Genomic DNA, 27,703 nt, shown 5'->3' on the forward strand with positions numbered 1-27,703 from the left:
TTTGCTTCTTCCTTGCTTCGCTTCTAAACCTCGACAATTCCTAGAGTACAAAGACTGTGCTCCTGTCTTTGTTTTCTATGAGATTGTTCTGTGAGGCTCGAAAATAATCCCTGTTGAATAACCTCTCACCTACAGGAGGTTTGTCTGAAGCACATCCATTTGATTTGAACTCGTAATGGGAGCTGGCCATACTCTGAGCCATAGGAAGCAGCTTTGTGTCTGCGTAGAAGGGTTTGCTGGGCAGGAGGCGGGGTGGCCCTTGTGTTTGTATGTATGTGCACCTGTGTGTGGGCACCTGTAGCTCTCCAGCTTCATTTCCAACAGCCGTGTTCTCAACACCTTTAAAGATATGGTACACAGCTTGTTTCTGCATTGGGTCAACTAAATTGCAGATTGTAAGCTGCCCATGCTTTATGACTCTGTTTTTTTTTTTATTACTGGTTTGAAGAAGATGTCCATCTGAGTAGGGAGACTGAAACAGAGGCCACAGTATCCCCAAACTCCAAAACACAGCCGACTCCAGGCCCTCTGACCCACTCACTCACGTTAACAAATGTTCCCAGTGCCACGCGGAGACCTAGCCCTCCTTCCAGGTTGCACAGTTTGGGGGTTTTGTATGACACTTTGCAGGGAGCATGCCAGAGCCTATTTCTAAACAGTCCAATGATTTATTTGATGCTGTTGGATATTTAAGTAGTCTGCAGTATACACCAAGCGTCTGTAATGTTTATTTCTTCCTTGCCTTAATGTGTGGGACTGCTCCCAATGCCTTGTACACCCCAGGCACTCAATAAATATGATTTATGGAAGATGTAAATAAATCCAAACCAAGATTAGGTCCACATTCATTAATTTGCAGCTCTAGAAGCAGCCGTGATCGTCAAGCTTGAGAAAGAAAAAAGTTCTCACCAAATTACAGAAGAAAAGGGAATTTGAAATTAAGTGACATGTAGGCCCCAGTAGAAAGTCATGAATCTCCCTGGGGTAAAATATGAAACGCTTGATTATGTTCTCAGCCTCAGTATACACAGGCTGTGTGACCTTGGGCTAATTACTTAACCTTTCTGGGCTGTCCCTTCTTAATTAAATTCTGAGCTGGGGTGGTTAAATGAAGCCACAGCACCATCAAACTTCAGAGAAAAGGAAGAAAATAGGTCATTGTTAAATTTGAGTTCCAGCCACATTGCAGACCATTTTACTTAGGAAATGGGAAACTTACTGTTTCCCTCCATATATCCCCTAAAGAGGAACGTGGAGTGGTTAGGAACACATATTCTGCAGCCAAGATCAGTTCAGCTCCGTTCAGTCACTCAGTCATGTCCGACTCTTTGAGACCCCATGGACTGCAGCATGATAGGCCTCCCTGTCTATCACCAGCACCCAGAGGTTGCTCAAACTCATCTCCATCGAGCTGGTGATGCCATCCAACCATCTCATCCTCTGTCACCCCCTCCTCCTTCTGCCCTCAATCTTTGCCATCATCAGGGTCTTTTCCAGTGAGTCAGTTCTTCACATCAGGTGGCCAAAGTATTGGAGCTTCAGCTTCAGCATCAGTCCTTTAAATGAATATTCAGTACTGATTTCCTTTAGGATTGACCGGTCGGATCTCCTTGCAGTCCAAGGGACTCTCAAGAGTTTTCCAACACCACAGTTCAAAGGCATCAATTCTTCAGGACTCAGCTTTCTTTATAGCCAAGATACCTAGGTTTAAACCTCCGCCCAGCTCTTCACTGGCTGTGTGACATTGCTCCTTAACCTTCCTGTGCCTCAGTTCACATATTTGCCAAGTGCAGATGACCTCTCAGTACCCTCTGGTGAGTTGGTTGTGAAGCTCACATGAGGTCATGTATATAATGCATTGATGTAATACCGCTCCGTGACGAGGAATGGTTTTCATTGCTGTGGTTCTGGTTTTGGGATGAGATGACCAAGACATAGAGACTTACACTGTGCCCTAAGGTTAAGCTACTCGTGACCTAGGGCGGGAGTCGGTGGTGGGATAACTGATAGGGGAGGAGTGTGAAGTTTGACTCTGATCCTCCAAAGCCCTAGGAGCTTCTGCCGCTGTGTCCCCGGGTGCCCCTGTGTGAGGGGGCCCATCATTCATTCCTCTGCACCCCTAAAAGCCGGGCTATGTCCCTGTCTGTACTCTGGGAGCTCTCTCTCTCTCTCAACGTGCTCAGGGCAAGAATCTTGGTCACATCAGGAAAGGGTCCTGTCCTTCCTGGCCGCCCTACTCCTTCTGAAGCCCACCTGAGTTAAATACGAATATAAATTTCTCATGTACGTTTCAACTTGATTTAGCGCTTCTTCAAATAAGCCTTTCTAACAAGTTTCAGAAGGCTGTCCTGGCCAGGTCACTAGGAAATGAACCCTGTCAAGTCAAACAGAAAAGACATAAAGGAAAGATTTGGGGCGAGGTCTTTTTTTAAAAAAAATCAGTCCCTTCTCCAATAGCCTCCCAAATCAAGGTTTCTTTCCTTCTGATTCTATACGTGTCTGTTTTTGCTTTTTTATTAAACTAAAGCGCATAAAGTGTACTCCCAAGAGACCCGCATTTTCAATTTGCACTAGATCTTTCAAATGACGTGGCCCATCCTGAGATCAATGAATTGTCTGTCCACACCCGGATGACGACCTCCTTGATGAAAATATTGACCACTGCCAGGCCTGGAATTGCCTGCTGCCCCTTCCCAGGCACCGCCCCCTGGTGATGACCGCCGTTCTGACTCTCCCTGAGTCCTGGAACCGCTCACAGGCAGAGGGAGTTGGTTTGGCGTGCGTGTCCCTTCGCTTCTGTCTCCCATGGTGCTGCGGCGCCTGGCTTCTTCGCCCACTCATGGCACGACCCGCAGCTCTTGCGTTGCTTTGCTCTGTAGTCATTCACTGCGTGACTCTTCCCCAGCGCGTTCTGTTCTGATGGGCACTTGCGGGGTTTCTGATCTCTTGCTTATGAATAAAGCTGCTGCAACTATCCACACACGTGTCTTAGGGCAGGCACTCACACGCTGATTTCTCTTGGGTCCTTTGCTGTGTCAGGGAGAAATGTCCTGTTCAGCATTAGTCCCGTCTGTGTTCGTTTCCTGGGGATTAGGCATGTAGCATACGGACGGCATGATCACTGATGGAGACAGCGGGCTGGATTCTGGTTGTGGTGATGTCACCAGCTCTCAGAGACACTGGGATCCAGTCTTAGACCACATACTGTCTGGTTCTAGTGTCTCATGGAGAAAGACTTCCATTTCTAAAAGCTTTATTGGAAATTAAGTTGAGATAAATTTTCTTCCACGTTGACTTGCCCCATGGAAGTCAGAGTGACATCAGTGCCTCCTGGGGTCTTGGGTCATCTTGGTTGCACCCTGTCCATCTCAGGACCGGTGGCAGCATCTGCTGCGTAATTTCCACTTGTTGGCATGCTCTTTTTGGTTTGCCCTCTGTTGTTTTTATAGACCTGCCACTGACCGAGTCCTTGCTAGTCTGCTGATCCTTCTAGTGGGCAGGGAGTGTAGGCACTGAGTTAGAAATAAGGCCATCAGGCGCATTCGGATTAAATAGCTCCTGAGGTCTGAGATCACGTGGGGTCACATCAGCAAAGAAAAACAGGCCTGGTCCCAGAGGGACTTGATGCTGTGCCCCAAGTGATGCATGAACGCTCCCCTACTCCATGGAACCACAGGGACCACGCGGACCAGGGCCCTGGAGCACCATCCACGCCCTGATGCTTTGCAGGTCATCCCCGACTCACCTGCCCAAGAGTGGGAAGCACGTGCTGTGGGTCAGGCCACCTGCTGGGGTGGGGGTGGTATGCAGGCAAGGTTCTGGGTGGTGCAGTGCAGAGAGCGCCTTGGACTTGGAAACCGGCAGTACCCGCATGTGAACCCTGGCTCTAACCTCGGGCCAGGCGTTTCCCCTCTAGCCAGCCAAGAGGGGTTCAGTTCAGTTCAGTTCAGTTCAGTCGCTCAGTCGTGTCCAACTCTTTGCAACCCCATGGACTGCAGCACGTCAGGCCTCCCTATCCATCACCAACTCCCGGAGTTTACTCAAACTCATGTCCATCAAGTTGGTGATGCCATCCAACCATCTCATCCTCTGTCATCCCCTTCTCCCGCCTTCAGTCTTTCCCAGCATCAGGGTCTTTTCCAATGAATCAGTTCTTTGCATCAGGTGGCCAAAGTATTGGAGTTTCAGTTTCAGTATCAGTCCTTCCAATGAATATTCAGGACTGATTTCCTTTAGGGTGGACTGGTTGGATCTCCTTGCAGCCCAAGAGACTCTGTGAAGAAGAGAGACTCTCTTTTCCAACACCACAGTTCAAGAGCATCAATTCTTCAAGGCACTCAGCTTTCTTTGTAGAAAGAAAACTCATCCATACATGACTCACTTCCATACATGACTACTGGAAAAACCATAGTTTTGACTAGATGGACCTTTGTTGCCAAAGTAATGTCTCTGCTTTTTAATATGCTATCTAGGTTGGGCATAACTTTTCTTCCAAGGAGCAAGCATCTTTTAATTTCATGGCTGTAATCACCATCTGCAGTGATTTTGGAGCCCCCCAAAATAAAGTCTGTCACTGTTTGCACTGTTTCCCCATCTATTTACCATAAAGTGGTGGGACCAGATGCCATGATCTTAGTTTTCTGAATGTTGAGCTTTAAGCCAACTTTTTTTCACTCTCCTCTTTCACCTTCATCAAGAGGCTCTTTAGTTCTTCTTCACTTTCTGCCATAAGGGTGTCATCATCTGCATATCTGAGGTTATTGATATTTCTCCTGGCAATCTTGATTCCAGCTTGTGCTTCATCCAGCCCAGCGTTTTGCATGATATACTCTGCATATAAGTTAAATAAGTAGAGTAACAATATACAGCCATGACGTACTCCTTTCCCTATTTGGAACCAGTGTGTTGTTCCATGTCCAGTTCTAACTGTTGCTTCCTGACCTGTATACTGTGTTGGCGTTGGACATCTGCCGAGTTGCCTTGAAGCCTGACTTCACTGATTTCCTGATTGTGTGGGCTGCTGTTTTCATCAGTAACCTCAGTTTACTCATCTGTAAAATGGGACTTAAAACAGTACAAGCTTCCCAGAGTTGCTGTCTGGCATGAAGCAGTTGCTTGATAAATATTACCTGTTGTTATTATGATTGTGGTCATTCTTCATTGTCTTATCTGAGAGTTGTCATAAATATTTAATGAGGTGACAGGTATGGACAAATGAATACATAATGGGGTCAGTTCTGTGCCAAGTAAACCACACACATTTGATAAGTAGCAGAATTGGAGCAAGGGTATTTTAGTTATTATTTTTCTTGTTATCTAATCATTCATTTGATAAATATTTATTCAGTACCTAGCATGTGCTAAGCATTCCTTATGGTGTTGGAAATATCACAATGAGAAAAATGAAGTTTCTGCCCTCATGTTTAAAAGACAGGCAGTAAACAAATTAACATATTCATCTATCATAAGTCAAAATGTGACACCGTTTTAAGAAAAATAAAGTGGGGTAAATGCTAGAAAGTGGGAGGGTGGGATCACGATTGATGGGTGTCAGGGAAGGCCTCTGATGGGGATGTGTTTGGAATAAAGAGCTATACGAGGGATGGGGGGAGCCAGGGGGGTCCCTGAGGAGGAGGGTTCCAGGCAGATGGGGTAGGGAGTGTGGGTGAGGCCGGAACGGAGAAAATCAGGTGAAGAGTGGGGAGATGGCAGAAGTAAGGAAGCCAGGCAGACACCCGGGGCTGGAGCCATGGCGATCTGGATTCTGTTCTGGGAGAGATGGCGAGCCGTGGTGAGACTTAGATATTGAAAGGATATTTCTGGCTTCTGTGTAGAGCAGAGAGGACAGGATGCCCTGAGAAGAGACAGGGGCACAGTCAGGAGACTGTCATCGTGGTCCCGGCCAGAGATGACGTTGACTCACAGCAGGCTGCGTGGTGGGCGTCTCAGAAACATTCTACTCTGCAGAGCCCTGGAGTGTTAACCAGACACTCTTTCCAGTGGCAAGAAACTCTCATATCCCAATCTCTGTTCGTTCCTTCAAGTCTGAGGACTTAGTGCTGGGTGTTAAGGCACAATGAAGAGTAAGATCCCTCCCTACTCCATATCCATGCAGTGTTGAAAAGCAGAATTTCCTTTAAGATCAATGGCACATGGCAGGGACAGTTCTTGGTACTCATGGCCACTGGGTCCAGAAGGCTCGGAGGAAATGAACACCCACCCATGGTACCAGCTGGAGACCTTTGGAGATTCTAAGATGGAGGAAGACCCGGAAGCGAAGGCAACGACAGGATGCTCATCCAAAATGTGAAAAATGGTGCTCGGGTCATGAAAAATTAACTTGGGTTGCTACTGATCAGGGACAAAGTCACCTGATGACTTGATGTTCATGAAGCTGAGTGTGGAAGGCAGAGAAACCACAGGTCTACATTTTCTTGGTGCGGGAGAGATCTCACTCATTTCTCACCACAACAGAAAATACCCTGGTACCTGGAATAAAGGGCGTGTCTAGAATTCTTACTTTGCAGCAGTGAGTAGTAGTAGAGACATGAAGTAATGAAAGTCATAAGCAGCACGAAGTTTTTAAAATAATCCATGAAGGGGGACTTTCCTGGCAGTCCAGTGGTTAAGATTTTGCCTTCCCAGTGCAGGGGGTATGAGTCTGACCCTTGGTCAGGAAGCTAAGATCCCACATGCCTCACAGCCAAAAGAAAAAAGAAAAACAAAAAAAAAACATAAAATAGTAACAAATTCAATAAAGACTTTAAAAGCAGTCCACATTTAAAATAGAAAATAAAACAACCTAAAATTCCATGAAGTGTGCAGGGGAAGCAGCTGGTATGCACAGAGGGTCTGCCATGGGCTCAGTTCTCACAGCATCCCTACAGGGCACGTGTGCTTATTGTCCCATTTTACAGATGAGGAAACTGAGTCCACAGCATCAGGAAGGGAAACTACATTTCAGAGCTAGTAAATGGAGAGTAGAACCATGAATGGTAGAGGAGACCATTCAGATCCTTCCTTCAGGTCATCTAGAGCTACGATCGATTGAGCCCTGAGTGGAATCAGCTAACATTTAAATTTCAACGGAAGCCACTTTATCCACCACCACCCCTTCCCCAGCAGAGAAAGTCTCCTTGACATATACATTGGCCTACTGGAGCGACAGCCGAGCTCTGGTGTTTCAGGCCAGGGGAAAAAATTCAGATACATTTTTCATCTTTTGCATGGGATTAGTCTTGCATTAGCTCTTTATTTGTTAAGGGACTTGATCTCATCATGGGTCAATTTGCCGAGTATCAAGTAAATGGGAAACTGAGGTGTTCCGTTCCTCGAACGACCCAACTTTATTTCTTGAAATATCTGAAGCAATTTCCCATGTGAGCCCAGAGGATTAGTTTTAGTTCTTGTTTTACAACTTTACATGGTTACATGCCCTTGTCCATTGCTCACAGGATCGACCTTCATAGCCAAGGGTTTACGATGTTTTGCAAGATAAGAAAGGTGGCTTTGCATAGGGGAAGGGAACTTTGCAGAGTCAGGCAGGCCTGGCTGGGATTAACTTTAACCAGCTGCTTACTCACTCCGTGACCATGAACACATTCCCTGGAGACCCGCGTTCTCCTTCCACACCGAGGAGGAGAGTGTCTGCATGGAGGAGCTGGAGGAATCTGGGTCCAGGCTCTGATTAGCTGGCCCTGCGTCTCCCTCCTTGCTGCTGCTGCGTGAATGGGAGCTGTTTCGTCTGAGCGTCTCCTCCCTGCATCACTCACAGGGCATCCTCCCCGCTGCCTGCTCAGGTCCCAGGGGCGCTTCGTCCCACCCCGCGGGTGAACGAGTCCCCGTCTCTCGGCTTCCTCTGAGCCCAGTTGACCCAAAGCACGAGTCTTGCCCACAACCAGCGCTGTCCCCCTGACAGATCTCACCTTTCCTCCAGCTCTGCTCAAAGGTGCACTGAGTTTATGAGATCCATTTCTTACAAAAGAAAAAAAAATTTTTTTATTCCCTTGTCACATTATAAATACAGAGTTGTTAGGTTCTTTCCTGGCATCTTGGGAGAAAGTCTGTGTAATTTTAAGACCCTGGAACTTGAGTTTCCTTAGCAGATCCACTTCTTAGAGGACTTTATTCTGAAAAATTAAATGCGTGCTAGCGTCCAATTATGCTTGGAATGATCCAGTCACAAAAGGGGTTGAACCATAAAATTGGATTGCCATGCTGCATTTATAGATGACCTTTGCCCTCTTGGAATACAACAGCAGGGTGATAGCCTTTATAACCCATACTTTTACCTGCCTCGAGTCAATCAATGACAAAATAGATTTGCTTAATTTGATCAGTGAAAATGATGCAAGTGTATTTTAATTGAGATAGCTTTACTAGGAAGATGAAAACTTTTGTTGATTGATTTCTTGACCATATCCTAATCTACAGTCTTTACGATTTTTCCAGGTGACTTACTACCTATCTTACTTGCGCACTTGTTCTTTATATTATATGGATAATAACCATGTTAACCAATGTTTCCACATCAGAAGGAGTCAGGAAAGATGATCCAGTGGAGAAAGGACAATTTCAAGTTTGTTTTGAAGTGTTTTTACTTACGTATTATAGGTCAGTAAGATAGTACAGTTTCCTAAAGTTGCTTTTATTTTCATAAATGTGGCTCAGACAGTAAAGACGGCCTGCAATGCAGGAGACTTGGGTTCAATTCCTGGTTCAGGAAGATTCCCTGGATAAGGGAATGGCAATCCACTTCAGTATTCTTTTTTTTTTTTAATTTTTTAAAATTTATTTTTTAGTTGAAGGATACTTGCTTTACAGAATTTTGTTGTCTTCTGTCAAACCACAACATGAATCAGCCACACTCCAGTATTCTTGTCTGGAGATTCCCATGGACAGAGGAGCCTGGCAGGCCACAGTCCATGGGGTTGCAGAGAGTCAAACATGGCTGAGACTGAGCGTGTATACACATAAAATTTTTAAAAAGACTGAACAAATATCTGTGTTCATATCACAACAGAGGGATGCAGTGTTGAAGGGGTTATTCATTTGAAGAGAGGCTCCATCACTGATAGGAACCATTTCTATCATATTTGGGGGTCATATATTCTTCCATGTTGTTGCTGTATAGGTTTGGAATTTTAAGACACTAGAGATTTTGGAAAGCAAATTTCAGACTGCAGTAATGTACTTCTCGAATTTTTCTTTATGAATTCCACTGTAGACCCAGAAAGAATGGCACTGTTCACCAGATACCCAAGGTGTGAAATTTTATTTGTGTGGCATTTTCTTCCTATATATATATATATATATATATAGGAAGAAAATATATATATATATATATATGTTGTTTTTTTTTTTCCTTTTGGAAGCACAGGACTGATTCAAACTCTCGCTTCTCTAAAGATAAGCTTGGTCAGGCCAGAGTCAGACTATTTCCACGCATTTCTCAGACTCACTTGCAGCCCCCATCTTATGAGGAACTGGGTTTAGAACATCAGTCAACTCTGATACCACTGGCTTTTCCAGCAGAGAGGGGGAAATAAGGTTTCCTTTAACCTAATGTGCCCTGATGTTTTTTGCCTGGTCGGGGTCTCCAGGAAGAACAAGAAGCAGAATGTAGAAGTGAAACATGAGTTTAAAAAAAAATACAGCAGAAAGGGGCAGGTTGGGGTGAAAGGGAGAGAAACCGCTTGCAAAGCCGCCTCTTGGTGTCTCAGCACTGTGGTTATTGGGCAGAGTTAGAGACAGATGCCGCCAAGGCTGTGCTTCATTCTGCACCAGGCACTGCCGTCTCTCAGTTTCACCAGGGGTTGGTTCCGAGACGCCGGGGGAGCCTGTGTCCACAGATGCTGGTCATTGTATCCAGTGGCTCCGCGTTTGCCTGGAACCCACTCATATCGCTGGGATATGATACATTTTAAACCATCCCTGGATTCCTTTAATACTGCATACCATGTGACCTCTATGTATGTACAATGTAAATGCTATGTGAGTAGTTGCCTCCTGCTGCTGCTTAGTCGCTCAGTCCTGGCCAACTCTTTGCGACCCCACAAACTGTAGCCCGCCAGGCTCCTCTGTCCGTGGAATCCTCCAGGCGAGAATGCTGGAATGGGTAACCGTTCTGTTCTCCGGGGGATCTTCCTGACCCAGGAATGGAACAGGTATCTCCTGCATTGCAGGCAGATTCTTCTTCACCGTCTGAGCCACCAGGGAAACCCAGCTTACAGCAAATTCAAGTTTTGCTTTTTGGAATGTTCTGGAATTTGTTCCCAGAATATTTTCTATCTGCGGTTGGTCAGAGCCACAGATGTGAAGCCCGTGGATGCCGAGGACCGGCTGTGTGTCCTTAGCGCTTAGGATACAGGCAACGCAGAACCGATAGTTACACAGTTTGGCAGAAAGGAGCAGAGCTGGAGGCAGCGGTCTCCTGGCGTTCGGTCAGATGGAGGGTGCCTGGCGCAGCTGAGAGAGGAGGGATTCCTCCAAGGGTTCCATTTTAATTACACACTGGTCGGCGAGTATGACTTTCACAACCCCCTGTGCTACCTGGGTCCACTTCCAAAACCTAATGGAGTTATGTTGGCCCAAGGAAAGCCTTCAAGTCACGGTGACAACACCCCCCAGCCCCCACGCCACGCTTTGTCTTCACACAAGTGCCGGCTCAGCTCGAGGGATTTTAGATTCTGCAGAGAATTCGCTCCCTCTTGCCTTCTATTTCATTAAGAAATTGGCAAGAGATCAAAAAAGAAAAAGACCATGTTCTCATACAAGGCTCTACATTCCTGATTTACACTGCACTGCAAGAACCCACAAGGACTTGAAATTCTCCATCTGCCTGTTCTTCTCTTGAGATTCTCCATTTCTCTGTTCTCCTCTTCAGCACGAGCAAGTGGTCCTGAAAAGCAGAGTTGCCCTAAATGTCCCAAATTGCATTTCCTGGTCTGGAAGCTGTTCCAGAAAAAAGACAAATCTGATTTTTTTTTTTTTAATGGAGCCTCTGACTTAACAACCCCTGGAGGCCATGCATCAGGAAGATGCTCTTGGCCAGGCAGTGGCCTCTAAAAATCAGTGAGGAAAAAAAGGAGAAATGCTTGGGGAAGCAGTATGTTGTAGGCATCTATCATGGGCCAGGTGCTAATCACCTCCAGAGGCATGCACTTAATGCATGCCCGCTGAATGCTGCAGGGATGAAAGAACACGGGCATCTGGTAACGTCTGCCATTTCACTTAATCCTCACAACTCAGACTTAGACATTCTTATTCCCATTGCACCAAGAAAGAAACAAACTCGGGGAGGGTCTTCGGTGTGCTCAGATTCTCCGATCTTAGGGGAACAGCAGAGTGAAGCTTGGCCCCTCAGTCTGGTTACATAACAGACTTCATGATGTGAAAACCTCGATGGAGAGGGGAGGGCCCTGTGAAGGCGACTTAGAGATGCTCAGTGTTCTTGTGAGTGTTTGAATTCTTGTGACTGAGCTTTCATTGCCTCCTCGGTTGGATGGGATTCTAAGATTATTCCCCTCGTGGGCTTGTTGTAGAACATAACAGATAAAACAGTCAAGACTCATGGCACGGACCCTGTGATGATGCACGGCTTGCTAAGCCACTGGATGATGATGAAGGTGAATGGATATCATTTGAGTAGAAAGAGAGAGAACTCTTCATCTCAGCTGGGCACACTCCAGGGCCACCCTGGGTAAAGTCGCCTTACCTGCAGCAAGTTTTTCCGAAAGCTCACTCTGTGCCTTGTCTCATCAATGCCTCACCACATTATCTCATGTCAAACAATAACTCAGGGCTCTATCTGTACAGGATACAGCCGTCCTCGGCCCCTCTGCCTCCAAGAGAGAGCCTGTCACTGAGGAATCGATCCACAAGTGGGTAAAAAGCGCTTGAAGAATATCAAACACAGTCTCAATCATAAATGTCATAAGAAAATGAGTGTCATTGTAAGAGACGTGTGGGGGGGCTGGTTTTCTAAGTTTTTTACCTCGGGGTGCCACCCAAATGGCCATCTGCTGCCCGCAGAGTTCCCACTCCAATCCCCTCCAGAAAACAGGGTTTAAAAAGCCTTTTTTTTCCCCCATTTATTTTTATTAGTTGGAGGCTAATTACTTTACATCATTGCAGTGGTTTTTGTCATACATTGAAATGAATTAGCCATGGATTTACATGTATTCCCCATCCCGGTCGCCCCTCCCACCTCCCTCTCCACCCAATCCCTCTGGGTCTTCCCAGTGCACCAGGCCCGAGCACTTGTCTCATGCACCCAACCTGGGCTGGTGATCTGTTTCACCCTAGATAATTAAAAAGCCTTTTAAAATGTAGAAATCCCATCATCTTCCAGTGGACAGCCTCAGTGGTTTCCCCTGCAGCACAGAGCAGGTGAGACAGACACGACAGAGCCAGGACGCCTGGGTTCAAACCCCACAGCTGCCGTGTTCAGTAGGAATTGACGTAGGCAAGTTATTCTGAACCTCAGGACCAAAATCAAGCTTTTTCCTTCTGGTATTAGAAAAGGCAGAAGAACCAGAGATGAAATTGCCAACATCCTTTGGATTATAGGAAAAGCAAGAGAATTCCAGAAAAACATCTACTTCTGCTTTTTTATTATGCCAAAGCCTTTGACTGTGTGGATCACAATAAACTGTGGAAATTCTGAAAGAGGTGGGAATACCAGACCACCTTCCCTGCCTCCTGAGAAACCTGTATGCCGGTCAAGAAGCGACAGTTAGAAACCGGACATGGAACAACGGACTGGTTCCAAATTGGGAAAGGAGTATGTCAAAGCTGTATATTGTCACCCTGCTTATTTAACTTATATGCAGAGTACATCATGCAAAATGCCAGTCTGAATGAAGCACAAGCTGGAATCAAGATTACTGGGAGAAATATCCATAACCTCAGTTACGCAGATGACACCAGTGAAGAGGAACTAAAGAGCCTCCTGCTGAAAGTGAAAGAGATGAGTGAAAAAGTTGGCTTAAAACTCAACATTCAAAAAACTAGCATCATGGTATCCAGTCCCACCACTTCATGGCAAATAGATGGGGAAAGAGTGGAAACAGTGAGAGACTTTCTTTTCTTGGGCTCCAAAATCACTGTAGATGGTGACTGCAGCCATGAAATTAAAAGATGCTTATCTCTTGGAAGAAAAGCTATGACCAACCTAGACAGCTTATTAAAAAGCAGAGACATTACTTTGCTGACAAAGGTCCATCTAGTCAAAGTGATGATTTTTCTAGTAGTGATGTATGGATGTGAGAATTGGACTATAAAGAAAGCTGAGTGTCAAAGAACTGATGCTTTTGAACTGTGGTGTTGGAGAACTCTTGAGAGTCCCTTGGACTGCAAGGAGATTCAACTAGTTCATCCTAAAGGAAATCAGTCCTGAATATACATTGGAAGGACTGATGCTGAAGCTGAAACTCCAATACTTTGGCCACCTGATGCAAAGAACTGACTCATTTGAAAAGACCCTGATGCTGGGAAAGATTGAGGGCAGGAGGAGAAGGGGATGACAGAGGATGAGGTGGTTGGATGGCATCACTGACTCAATGGACATGAGTTTGAGCAAGCCCTGGGAGTTGGTGATGGACAGGGAGGCCTGGCGTGCTGCAGTCCATTTGGTTGCAGAGAGTCAAACACAGCTGAGTGACTGAACTGAACTGATCCTTCATCTGCTTTTCTCTCTTCTCCAAATCTTCTCATTTCCTGTCCAGGGGCTCCAGGACATGACCTTGTTTCCCTGGATGCCTCAGAAATTACTGTTTATGTCTGCAGAATTTTGGTGTACTCTAGTTTGGAGGTCAGCAAACTCTGGCCAAATCCTGGCTCTACCTGTTTTTGTAAATAAAGTTTTAATTGAAAGAGTCACTCTCCATTATTTACATATTCCCTGGGACTACTTTCACTGGAGAGTTGAACTATAGCGACAGAGACCGTATGATCCTCAAAACCTGACCTGTATACTCTCTAGATGACCCTATACTGGAAAAGCTTGCCAATCCTTGCCCTGGTTCTGTGTCTCTAAAACTCATTTCGGGTGTTGAAAATCTAATGTCACGATCATTTCTGTTGAAACATATAACTGTCACTACATCCAACAGAAATTCATTAAATATAGATGTTGTGCTAAATTGGATGTCATTTACAGTGCAAATTCTTAAAAGCTGCAGTTTGGGATGGAAACATTTTAAATTGGGAAAGAAAAATACCTTGTTCATCAACTTTTCTGGATGGTGGATCGGGCAAAGCGTCTTAAATCAAACGTGTTGAATACCTAGTATGCCAGGCACCCCGATAAGTAATTCTACAGGTATTAATGCATTTAACTGTCATGACAGCCCTATGAGGTTGAGAAAGTTATTATTTTCACAGGAGAGCATAAATTCTGGAAACAGGGGAAAAATACATAATGTCGCCAAGGAAATCTTCAGTCTATTAAAAAAAATTGACTCTGTGTCTTTAGGCTTTATGGATGGGGCTGTATTGTGGGGATTAAACATTGAGAGGAAGCTGAGAAAGTGGCAGCCAGAAGTGGCACAAAAGGTTAAGTGAGGGAGTGAGGGATCAGAATGGATGTCAGAGTCAAGTTCTTGTAGCTTTCACCCTGTGGCTCCTTTGTGACCTCTAGACCAGCATCTTGGAGCATCTGCATACAGTAGGACCAGCATGTGAGGATCCTGGTTAGATACCAGCTCTTTTTTTTTTTTTAATCATTTCACGTATCTTGGGTTTCCCAACTGTGTTGGATCTGCTCTTTCTGGTCTAAGCTCGTTCATTCCCTTTGATGGATGAAACAAAAGCAAATGAAAGGTTGGCTCTTCCTGTCTTCACATTGTCATCTTTGAACTTTACATTCCAGTCTCCCGCAGGGTGCTTATATCTTGCTTTTTTCTGATTCTTGTTGTTCAGTCGCTCAGTCATGTCCAACTGCTTGCAACCCCATGAACTGCAGCATGCCAGTCTCCTCTGCCCTTCACTGTCTCCGAGAGCTTGTTCAAACTCATGTCCATTGAGTGGGTGATGCCATCCAACCATCTCATCCTCTGTCATCCCCTTCTCCTCCTGCCCTCGATCTTTCCCAGCATCAGGGTCTTTTCAAATCAGTCAGCTCTTCGCATAAGGTGGCCAAAGTATTGGAGTTTCAGCTTCAGCATCAGTCCTTCCAATGAGTATTCAGGGTTGATTCTGATTCTTCCCAGACCTCAAAAGGTCTGTGTAAGATGCTCAACTTACCAGCACCAGGGCTCTGGAGACAGCCTGTCTCTATTCAAACCCCGGTTCCCACTTACTAGTGGTAAGGCCTGGGCTCGTTCCTTCCTCTCTCTGCTTCTTACACCTCCCCTGTAAAGGCAGGATTGTGATTGTAGCTGAGTCAACATGACTGCCTCTGAAGGCTGCGATTTGAGGAAGGAGCCGGCTGTGCCTGAAGCATGCAGTCATGCCAGTCACACTGGTGGTTGTTACTTAGAGGTGATTCCAGGCTTCTGTCTTCCCCAAAATCAGGTTTCTTGTTTGATTTACTCTTTGATTTACACTATGACTTCTGTACTGAGTCAAATAGTGCCCCCCCAAAACAAGAGATGTGTTCCCCAGAAGCTGTAAATGCAACTTTATTGGGAAAAAGGCTCCTCACAGACTTTGAAATTAAAAATCTTGAGGTGGGATTAACCTGCATTAAGGTGAGCCCTCAATCCGATGACAAGTGTCCACGGAAGTCTAGTTAAGGGGAGAAGATAGAGAAGAGAAGGTGGTGTAAAGCTGGAGGCAGGTTTGGCACGATGTCTCTACAAACCAGCAAACACCAAGGACCACCGGCAACCAACAGAAGCTGGGAGGGGTCAACCACGATTGTGCCCTGGAGCCCTGAGAGGGAGCCGGGCCCTGCTGACACCTGGGTTTTGGACTTCTGGCCACCAGGGCTGTGGGAAAATAAATTTCTGTGGTTTACAGTTTGGAGTTTTGGGTTTTGTTTTGATCGTGTGGCATGTGGGATCTTAGTTCTCGGCTCAGGGAGGGAACCCACACCCCCTGAATTGGAAGCACAGAGTCTTAACCCTGGGACCACCGGGGAAGTCCCTAAATTTTGGTTGTTTAAAGCCCCCAAGAGACCAGCACAGCCTCCCTGCTCTTCCCTAGTCACCCTACAGCCGCGGCCTCCGACTCTGCCTTCTGGACCCCTCCCCACGCCCCCATTCCTCTGGACGTGGCCGGGGGTCCTGCACAGAGCTTTGCGTCTCTTCTCTACTGTGTTTCTGGTCCAGTTACTTTGCCTCCCCGAGCCTCTGTTTCTTAATGTATAGCATGAATGATAATGCTTGCCGGTAAGGTCATCATCGTCATCATAATAACAGAAACAGCAGTGAAGCTGCCGTCTACCGAGGTCTGGCAATGACCAGAGCATCATCTTATTTAATCCCCACAGTAGCCCCGTGAGCGGGCGCTGCTGTGACCCACGTGCTAGAGATGACGAAACCAGAGCAGAGCAACCTGTCCGCAGTCGTGTACGTGGCTAAGCTGAGAGTTCACGGTTTGGGCAAGTCCCTACTGAGGCTGAACTCTGCCGTGAGCACAGAGGACTAAGAGGCGAAGAAATCAATGTCCCTCCCGTGGCGGAGCTTCTGTGCTAACTGGGGAGACATAAATTTTGGAGAGTTCCGAGCATCCTGACGGCCTGTAGTAATCATTCCATAAATTTGCCTGCCCACTGCTCTCTGACCCCGCTGTGGAAAAGAAAGGAGAGAAATTGAAGAGCTTCAAGTTCACGGTCACTTTCTCCTAAGGCCGTGTCGCTTCTACTTAACCAGCGGTTCCCTCTCCTGGGCCGGCAGTATCCCCTGCCCCCGCACCATCTCGCTACTTCCTTCACCTTCTGGGAAACCCCGCCGTCAGCATCTGAGCTCCTGCTGCAATCAGATGCCCTGGGTGGGGGGCGGGGGCGGGAGAGTGAATATCCAGGAAGCAGCGGGCCATGGGGAAGGCCCCGAGGGTCCGTCCTGCTCTGGCGGGCCAGCGGCCCAGTGGCGAGGCCAGGGGCCCTTAGGCACGCCGGGCCCCCGGAGCACGCGCGTTTCCAAGGTCAGGCGGCTTCTGTTTCTCCCTCCTTTCATCTGTACTCATGTTGTCTCCATGGGTTTTGCACCCTCAAGTTTATTCCTTTCCTTTCCTTGTATTAATTTTTAAATTAGTTTTTAATTGCATAAGCGATATAGTTTTGTGTAAAAAAAATGGCACAGAGAGCTATTTAAAAAGCAAAAACATAATTCCAGACCTAGAAAACAAGCGTATGGTTACCAAAGGGGTAAATTGGGGGGTTGAGATTCAAATGTACACGCTACTATATATAAAACAGGTAACTGACACAGGGAGCTATACTAAGTGTCTTGTAATAACCTATAATGGAAAAGAACCTGAAAAGTGTATATATAGTATATATGTTTTTAAAAGATCATCAACGAGCAGATTGTAAGGAAATAAGAACTCCTTTTCTGCTAAAGGATCAGTTAAAGGAAACACTGGGTTTCATGATATGGAATGAATGTCATATCAGGGACGTGGTTCTTTGTTTATACGCATAAAGGTGTTGTTGGGTGTTTCTAAGGAGGTCCTGGCACCAGCAGCCCCTCGGCAGGCCCCCCGGGACCCCTACTTAAGCCAGAACTTGAACCCCTTTGTGACCGTGAGACCAAGTTCCTCCTCCCCTCCACCCACCTCTCTCAGCAGTGGGGTGTGCACACCCCCGGCCATGACCTGGAACTTGGCTGGATCAATCTCTTGACCCGAGTGCCCTGCAATCTGCCATCTGTTTGTGTGACCCTTTGCCCTTCTCCTCCAGAAAACAGGAAGCCCTCTTCCTGCTCATCCTGTTGTTCCTGGCACCCAGCACAATGCCTGGCTCATGGGAGACCCTTCATGCATTTCTGTTCGCTTTCTTTTTATCTTCTGCAGAAAGTTCCCGGCACCTCTCTCCTGCCTTTCTCTGCAGCAGAACTATTGTTCTCATTGGATCATGAGCATGATCCAGAAAAATATACTGTCATCCTTGACCTAATCTATGGAGCCACTCCCTCATTCACAGTCACCTGGTCCCCTGGGGACCTTCAGAGTGGCCACTCATGCCAGGACCTCCTTAGAGACATTCAGTAACACCTTTATGCATATAAACAAAGAACCCCAAGTATCAAGAGACCCAGTGTCTCCTTTAGTTGATGTTTTAGCAGAAAAAGAGCAACTCTTGTCTTTATTCTTACTTCCCTATAACCTGTCCACAGATGATCCGTTAATACGTATTTGACAGTAGCAAAGCCCTTCCGTTGGCGCCCACTGAGCCCGGGTAAAAGCCGCAGTCTACGAGGGCTCCTGGCCCGCCCCTGCCTCCCCGGCTCCTTCACTGGGCAGGCAGCTGTCTCCCTCTAAACCTTGGCACGGGGCTTGCTTCCACTCACCCCACAACCCGTGCTTGGTCAGCCTCCTGCCCTTGCACCAAGCCACGGGTGTCCCCCTTGGCTCCACCACAGAAGCTCCTGGCAGCAGCGTCTTTTAAGTGTCTTCTCAATATTCAAGCCTCAGCTGCAGTGCTCTCTCCACAGAGGACCCCTCTCCAACCATCCTGCTGAAACACGGTCCACGACACCCTCCGCCCCTCAGCACCCTTCCCTCCAGCTGCGCTGAGGGCCTTCTGCGTTTCTTTCCATTGTTTCCATCCATCCCTCGCTGGAATCTAAACTCTGGGAGGGCTGAGAGGTACCCTGATGCTTTCTCTCCATACCCAATGTGCCCCAGCTGGCCCCAGCACATCCTTGTCGCTCAGTAAGTGTTTACTGGAGGAATGACTATACGAATGCATCAATTCATGGATAAATAGGTGAATTACCATTTTTTACATAGCAAAATATGACATGACTCGCATTTTCTCGCGCAATTGGACTTGGGCGGGGAGAGGGGCTGAAGGTCAGTGTTAATTTAATACCCGAGGTAAAATCTGGTCTTTTAACCTTCCATTCTATACAGAAACACTGTGTACAGTTTCACGAATCATCTGAAGCATTGATCCATAGAACTTCTAAAGTTTACTTCAATTAGAGTTTCAGAGAAAGAGCAAATTAATTAAGTTCTCCCCCAACCCCATAAAGTTCACCTTAATTAGCCATTGTTTCTTTTTTGATGGCTCAGTAATTGGCTAGGCTTCAACCTGGAGTTGGAAGAGTTAGAGGGGGAGGCCCCTTAAAGTGGGCGTCCACTCCTGGTTCTCCGCCTGGACTTTGAGAGTAAGTAGGACTTCCCAGGTGTCTCAATGGTGAAGACCGCCTGCAATGCCGGAGACGCAGGTTGGATCTCTGGGTCAGGAAGACCTACTGGAGGAGCAGATGGCAGCCCCCTCCAGTATTCTTGCCTGGGGAATCCCGTGGACAGAGGAGCCTGGTGGACTACAGCCCATGGGGCTGCAAAGAGTCGGACCCGACTTAGCAACTAAAGAAGGACACTTAGGGGAGGGCTGCTAAAAGGACAAATCTGACGGAGTGAAAACCTGGGTCTCCTCACATTAGTGAATTCCACCTTTCCTGGCTGAATCAAACCGTTGCCCAGGAAGTGCTCTTTGATTTTATTTTTGCCCCTTAAACATTTTTTCCCTGTGAGTTGCACTGATATTTGAGGGTTCTGATTGGTGACCACGCGTGTTAATTGCCAGCCTGGCTGCGGAGGTTCAGACAAGTTGGTTTGCGGGAAGGATGACTAAATCTTTTCTCTTCCACATGACAGCAGCCTTGGACTCGATAAAACAGGGGCGTCTTGGAACAGAGGCTGTGTTCGGGATCCTAGAAGGCCTTTTGCCCTCTGCTTGTTTAGCCTTAAGAGTACTTAAGAGCACCACCTCTGATACTTAGGGAACAGGTGCAGAAACTGTTAAGTGATACAATGTGTCACACAGATGATATTAGAAGCAGCCGTAAAATGGATGTGGCCAACAAAAATATAATGTTTAATGTGTTCTTCCCAGAATCAGTGGTGCTGCGCCAGGGGCTGTCAGCAGTAAATCATCCTGTGATTAAATCACACCCGTGCCTTTGATGGGGTTTCTGGTGGGTGCAGGTCTGGGCTGACGAATCCACCTGTCCAGCCCTAGGGCGGGCTTGGGGCTGCTGTCTTCACATCCTTGCATCCTTGGGGAATGTAAAGGATGGCAATGGTGGACGCTCTAGAAATGGCTTGTGCACTGGGTCAGAGGGATCACGTTCCCCTCCTCCAGGAAGCCCTTCCTGATTAGCATGGTGGGAGCCCTTCTCCATTTTTTGTTCCTAACAGTTTAGCATTCCACACACTGGTGCTCCCAACCGGAGCACCCCTGTCATGGGCGCAGCTGGGAACAGTGTGCTCAGGTTGAGTCACTGCATAATGGACATCTTCTTTCTGGCTGGTCTGAGGCCCCCGGGGGCAGAGGCCATACTGTCCTGCTCACTCCCGAGCCTCAGTGCCTATGCAGGCTGATTTCTGGCATGTTGTAACTTCTCTGGGCATTTTTGGAGAATGAATGAATGAGTTATAGGGCATGCTCAGCTTAGGCCCTAAAAGAAGGGCTCTGTGACACTATCGTGACACCATCGTGTTACAGAGCGTGCCTGTTACACAAAGATGGGAGTGCATGAATCCTGCTTCACAGTTTATGTGCGTGTGTGTTAGTCGCTCAGTCGTGTCCGACTCTCTGCGACCCAAGGGACTGTAGCCCACCAGGCTCCTCTGTCCATGGGGATTCTCCAGGCAAGAATACTGGGGTGGGTCACCATGTCCTCCTCCAGGGATCTTTCTAACCCCAGAGATCAAACCCAGGCCTCCCGCAGTGCAGGCGGATTCTTTCCCAGCTGAGCCACCAGATTGTAAGTTCCCGCTAAACAGGGCAGGCGAGCAAGAAAGTACGGTCAGCTTGCCCGACAAAGAAAGGTTCAGACGGTGTCACGTGTCCCTTGAGCTCCACGTCCCTGGGAACCCAGAGCGTAGTCAGCAGCCAGGTGGGAGGATGTGGATCCATGGTGGATGAGAAAGGTGAAAAAAGTTACTGCCTCCATCCCTGGGCTGGACTTCTGGGAGGTCAGGAATCCAGTAGGTTAACTCACAGTGCCTGGAAGTTAGGAAAAAAGATACAAATGAACTTGTTCACAAAACAGAAACAGACTCACAGATTTAGAGAAGAAATTTACCAGGAGGGGAAGGGTGGGGGAGAGGAATAGATTGGGAGTTTGGGATTGGCACATGCATACTACTGCATATAAAATAGATAACCAACAAGGACCTACTGTATAGCACAGGGAACTCTGCTCAATACTCAGTAACAACTAATGGGAAAAGAATAGATTACGTGTGTGTGTGTGTGTGTGACTGAGTCACTGTGCTGCACACCTGGGAAGAACACAGCACTGGTAACCAGCTCTCAGCTCAGTTCAGTCGCTCAGTCGTGTCCGACTCTTTGCGACCCCATGGACTGCAGCACGCCAGGCCTCCCTGTCCATCACCAACTCCCGGAGTTTACTCAAACTCATGTCCATTGAGTGGGTGATGCCATCCAACCATCTCATCCTCTGTCGTCCGCTTCTCCTCCTGCCCCCAATCCCTCCCAGCATCAGGGTCTTTTCCAGTGAGTCAGCTCTTCACATCAGGTGGCCAAAGTATTGGAGTTTCAGCTTCAACATCAGTCCTTCCAATGAACATTCAGGACTGATTTCCTTTAGGATGGACTAGTTGGATCTCCTTGCAGTCCAGGGGACTGGGAAGAGTCTTCTCGAACACCACAGTTCAAAAGCGTCAATTCTTCGGCATTCAGCTTTCTTTATAGTCCAACTCTCACATCCATAGATGACCGCTGGAAAAACCATAGCTTTGACTAGATGGACCTTTGTCGGCAAAGTAATGTCTCTGCTTTTTAATATGCTATCTAGGTTGCTCATAACTTTTCTTCCAAGGAGTGAGTGTCTTTTAATTTCATGGCTGCAGTCACCATCTGCAGTGATTTTAGAGACTAAAAAAATAAAGTCTGCCACTGTTTCCACTGTTTCTCCATCTATTTGCCATGAAGTTTTAGGACCGGATGCCATGATCAACATTCAGAAAGAATGTTGAGCTTTAAGCCAACTTTTTCACTCTCCTCTTTCACTTTCATCAAAAGGCCCTCTTAGTTCCTCTTTACTTTCTGCCATAAGGGTGGTGTCATCTGCATATCTGAGGTTATTGATATTTCTCCCGGCAATCTTGATTCCAGCTTGTGCTTCATCCAGCCCAGCATTTCTCATGATGTACTCTGCATATAAATTAAATAAGCTGGGTGACAATATACAACCTTGATGTATTCCTTTCCCAACTTGGAACCAGTCTGTTGTTCCATGTCCAGTTCTAACTGTTGCTTCCTGACCTGCATACAGATTTCTGAAGAGGCAGGTCAGGTGGTCTGGTATTCCCATCTCTTTCAGAATTTTCCAGTTTGTTGTGATCCACACAGTCAAAGGCTTTGGCATAGTCAATAAAGGAGAAGTAGATGTTTTTCTGGAACTCTCTTGCTTTTTCAATGATCCGATGGATGTTGGCAATTTGATCTCTGGTTCCTCTGTCTTTTCTAAATCCAGCTTCAACATCTGGAAGTTCATGGTTCATGTACTGTTGAAGGCCAGCTTGGAGAATTTTGAGCATTACTTTGCTAGTATGTGAGATGAGTGCAACTGTGCGGTAGTTTGAGCATTCTTTGGCATTGCCTTTCTTAGGGATTGGAATGAAAACTGACCTTTTACAGTCCTGTGACCACTGCTGAGTTTGCCAAATTTTCTGGCATATTGAGTGCAGCACTTTCACAGCATCATCTTTCAGGATTTGAAATAGCTCAACTAGAATTCCATCACTTCCACTAGCTTTGTTTGTAGTGAGCCTTCCTAAGGCCCACTTGACTTCACATTCTAGGATGTCTGGCTCTAGGTGAGTGATCACACCATCATGGTTATCTGGGTCATGAAGATATTTCTTGTATAGTTCTTCTGTGTATTCTTACTAGCTCTTCTTAATATCTTCTGCTTCTGTTAGGTCCATAACATTTCTGTCCTTTATTTAGCCCATCTTTGCATGAAATGTTCCCTTGATATCTCTAATTTTCTTGAAGAGATTGCTAGTCTTTCCCATTCTGTTGTTTTCCTCTATTTCTTTGCATTGATCACTGAGGAAGGCTTTCTTCTCTCTCCTTGCTGTTCTTTGGAACTCTGCATTCAAATGGGTATATCTTTCCTTTTCTCCTTTGCTTTTGGTTTCTCTTCTTTTCACAGCTATTTGTAAGGCCTCCTCAGACAGGCATTTTGCTCTTTTGCATTTGCATTTTGCATATAGTATAACCAACTATCCTCCAATATAAAATAAAAATGTGAAAAAAAGAAGAGAAAAAGAATTTGTGGAGGAGAGAGAAGAAGGAAGTAAAAGGAGAGAAGGCAGAAAAAAAGATTGGAAAAAAGGAAAGAAGAAAGGATCAGAAGGAGAGAAGGCAAAGGGAAGGAGAGAAGGCAGGAATCTAGGACCCAGTGAAGGGCTCGGTAACCCCTGACTGTCACTCTCCTGCTGTGATATATGCATTTTTATTTCTCAGAGCCCTGTTTTCCACTGAAGAGGGGTGAGAAAGCTTCCCTAGGGCAGGAGAATGAGGATTCAGGAGGTGGCCTATTTCAAGCAGCCTCCCCTTGGTGATGAGTCAGTGTTGGATCCCCAGGCTCCCTCGCTCCCTCTCAGCCTCTTGCCTCGGTATTATTAGCAGCCAGCTCAGAGTGAAGGAGAAGGTGAGTGATGTCTCTTTGTTTTGAGTTCTCCCACCTTTCCCCCCTATATTCCAGTGGGGGAGCTCTGTGATGCCCCCTGAGTACTCTTAGAGGTCTCCCAAGCCCACATTTTTCACCCTTCCTCTCGCAACAGTTCTGTTTCCTCTGATGAAAGTTCCTGGCAAGCTGTGAGAGGTGGAAAGTGGCCTGACACTTGGGTGTGGTGTGACTGATAACCATTTCCAGGGATCCTTGAGTCAAGGACAACCTGAGAGAAGATGCTTCAGTGACTCAGAGATGGTTTGTTTATCTCATTTAGCAGAAAAGGAAACTGAGTCTCCGAGAAATGAAAATTGGATCGTGGTGCACTTGGGAGCAACAGGTGTGTATGTGTGTATGTATGTGTCGGGGAGGAGGCAGCCTGAGTTTGCAGAGAGTTCTAACCAGTGTCCTGCAGACCAGACTCTGTGGGCAACCGCCTCTCCATTTATGGTGAACCTGGCTCTGGGGAGAGATGCATCGGGAAATGGAATGCGGTGAGCTTGTCGGTACAATCTTCACTGTTTCGCTCATCTGCTAAGTCAGGTCCCCAGCAACTTCAAAGCCATCTCCAACATCAGATCGGGAGTGGAAAAAGCTTGCACAGGGGTGAGTCACGTTCTGACACTCGCCCACAACCTGAGGTGCAGTTGGACTCTGTTTTCACCAAAATAAAGCCTGTGCTTTGCATAGAGGGTTTCACATGTTGGTGACAATGACAGCAGATCCTTGGCCATGAGCATGAAGCCCTCCACCTTGCAAGGACCAGCCACTCACCCGAGATGATCAGAGTGGCAGGTGCTGTTCTCAGGGCCTCTGTGGGCCCCACAGAACAGCAGGGCCCAGAAGGAAGCAGATGGCCAGGGACTAGGACCCCTGGGCGTGTGTTTGGGGCCCTACTGGGAAGTTCCAGTCACAGCCCCTTCTTGGTCACTAAGGTCACTAATGAACAAGAGGGGCTGTGGTAGAGAGGAATGAACTTGGGCTTTGGAGTACAACAGCTCTGGATTTTAATTCTGTCCTTGCTAGCCTCACCTCTCTGACCCTCAGCTTCTTCATGTTTATGAGTCAAAATACCACCCATCTAGGGTTATTATAACAGCCCGGTTAAAACACGACTTTCTGTAGCCAGACAGAGCAGGTTATGAAACCCGGATTCACTGCTCAGTATCATGAGCTTAACCAAGCCCGAACTTGGTTTCCCCCTCTGTAAAATGGGTTAATTCGACAACGGTATACATTCCAGGGTTTAATTATTGTGTGGCACCTATTCACGGTGCAGAGACGCTTCCACTGTAAGAGTAGAAGCCTTTGACAATTAACTTTAATGATGACAATGTTTATAATCTCTAGATGTTGGCTTCTCTTAGTAGTAGCAGAGTATGAATAGTTTCAGAATTAAAATAGTAGTCATTTCAGCTCTCCCCCACCCACCAATCCAGTTGCATATTTCTCCAACTGGCTTCATTTTTATTCATATGCTTCTCACCTCTGGCATCTTACGTGGTTATTTATGTATTATTTCCTGGTTCCTCCCAGTGGGATGTAAGCTCCGTGAGGGCAGGGGCTTCATTTAGGGCATTGCTACATCCCCGATCTGAAAACCATGCCAGGCACATAGTAGCTACTCAGTAAACACTTGCATGAATTAGTAAATGAAATTAATAACAAACGCAGAGGGGCCAGCATGGTCTGTAACTGAAAGCAACTCCTCCTGCCTGTATCAAGGACCTGTGTCTCCATCCTGCAGAAGAATAAGGGAAGAAGCAAAAGCTTTCTTCCCTTGCCATTCATTCCAAAAGTCAGTTCCTACACAGGCCAACTAGGGAAACCTGGATTTCCCACCAGAACTTGCAGCAGGAAGCCTGAATCAGCTCCTTCTTAATTTAGCAAACAGGAGCCGCCCCCTGCCCCACCCCCGGTTGTAAAACTTTGGGGGGCTGCCTCTCCATCCTCCAGTCTCCCCTCTTCTGTCACCACCTCCCTGGCGGAGGGTGGGGCCTGATGTTGGCTGAGAGGCCTGGCTAGGGTGTGGATCATCACATCGCAGTGCTCCCAATTCGTCTACAGCCTGGGTCCGGAGCCATTTCACTCTGCCTCCGAAGGAGCCCTGGGTGCCCGTGGAAGTGGCCCAGACAAACTGACTCGGGGGTGGAGTGGCGATCATCGTAAGGAGACTCCCCGCAGCGTGCTGCTCCTCCAGGAACGTGGGATGCCGCGCAAGTGCTTGACCAGACGGTTTCACGTCTCCTCAACTCAGGCGCGTCGTGAGATGGGACCGTGGATTTAACAACAGCCCTGCGGAGGCAAACGTGAGCAAGGGGCTCCGCTGTGTGAAATGGGCACAGCAAGTTGAAGGGTTTTAGAAATGGTACCGCGTGTATCTGCCACACCTCCTAAGCAAAGAAGTCCGGGGAGACTCACCACCGTTTACCAGAGCCGACTGTGTTCCATCTGCAAGGCTTTCCCTGGCCATTTGCACAGGTTTTTGAGCCATCACGGGAGCTCTGAGCACATCGGTGCCATTATGCTAAATGCCCCTACCAGCAAGCGGGCTCAGAGAGGCTCTGGGACTTTCCCAGACTCAGCGAGGGTGATCTGAGGCTTACACACTGTGTGAGTGTCTGCCTGACTCCAGGCCTGGGCTCTTGGTGTCCGTGGCCGGAAACATGGCCTCCCCACGCTGGGGAGCTGAATGAGATCCAGAAGCCTCCCAACAAGGGGCTTCAGGTTCTGCAGAAGCAGGACTAACCCTGGGAGGCCTCACCCAAAGCACTAGGAGATGCTCAAAGCAAAGGAACAAGAGAAACAGAAAACCAAGATGGCCCGACATGTGGCCCCAAACAGGGAAGAGAGAGACGGGCGTCTGTCTCCTGGGATTCCGAGGAAAGGAGAGGCAGATGAAGACATCTTAGGTTGAGGGAGGGTGGGGTGGCAAGCAAAGTTCTGACCCAAGCCTCTGAACAGCCACTGAAATTTGGCATCAGTTTTTACAAGTTCACTTTTTAGTTTTTTTTCAGCAGGTGGTGATGCCTGGGGCCTCCAGCTACAAGGCTATTTATGTCCTGAGGGCCCTGGTTTTCTGTCTTGACCCCTACTCCCTTCCACTCTGCCTTTCTCGTCAGACAAGCTTGGGGGAAAAAAAAAAACAAAAAAGACAGTAGTGCTTCTGCTTTCCATTCTGCAAGACTCTTTCCTTCCCCTTCCCGCTGTTCAGGGAAAATTAGTCATGGTAGTTGAATGAAAATGTTGCCATCCTCTCTCCTATTATTTTTTAAGCATTTTAAAAAATTGTCTTTATTGATTTATTTTAACTAGAGGACAGCTGCTTTACAACATTGCCGTTTTTGCCATACGTCAACATAGATGGGTCACAGTCACACATACGTCCCTTCCCTCGTGAGACCCCCGCCCACCTCCCTCCCCATCCCACCCCTCTCGGTCGGGTTCCCGGCGTCATACAGCAAACCCGTGCTGGCTATCTGTTTTCCATACGGTGATGTGTGTGTTTCAGTGTTGCTCGCTCAGATTGTCCCACCCCCTCCTCCCCCCACTGTGCCTTCCAGTCTGTTCTTTCTGTCTGCATCTCCTTTGCTACCTTGCAAGCAGATCACTTCTTTATGGAGCTCTTACCACAGGCCCGTGTGTCAGGGAGGAGGTTAACCACTTCCTAAGCATTTCTAGATTCAGTCTCCATCACAGGCCTTGAAATGGGTATTATCACTCCCTGTCACAGATGAAGAAACTGAGGCCCAGATAGTCCACCTTTGTCCCAGGGTCTTTTAACTGTATGGCTGGTCCACCTGTGGCAGACTCTAAGCCCCTGGGTGTTGTTTTTATTCATGTAGCATTGATTTGTGACAGGACAGAAGCTCCATGTG

At 47.2% G+C, this 27,703-nt stretch overlaps 1 protein-coding gene across 3 annotated transcripts in view; it reads left to right on the forward strand.

Annotated features, from left to right (window-relative positions):
• The window catches only part of MAF (MAF bZIP transcription factor), a 358,645-nt gene that overhangs the window by 230,321 nt on the left and 100,621 nt on the right, over window positions 1–27,703 (forward strand). The window lies entirely within an intron of this gene.

The sequence above is a fragment of the Odocoileus virginianus genome, chromosome 20 (genome assembly GCF_023699985.2).
Source record: "Odocoileus virginianus isolate 20LAN1187 ecotype Illinois chromosome 20, Ovbor_1.2, whole genome shotgun sequence".
NCBI lineage: Eukaryota > Metazoa > Chordata > Mammalia > Artiodactyla > Cervidae > Odocoileus > Odocoileus virginianus.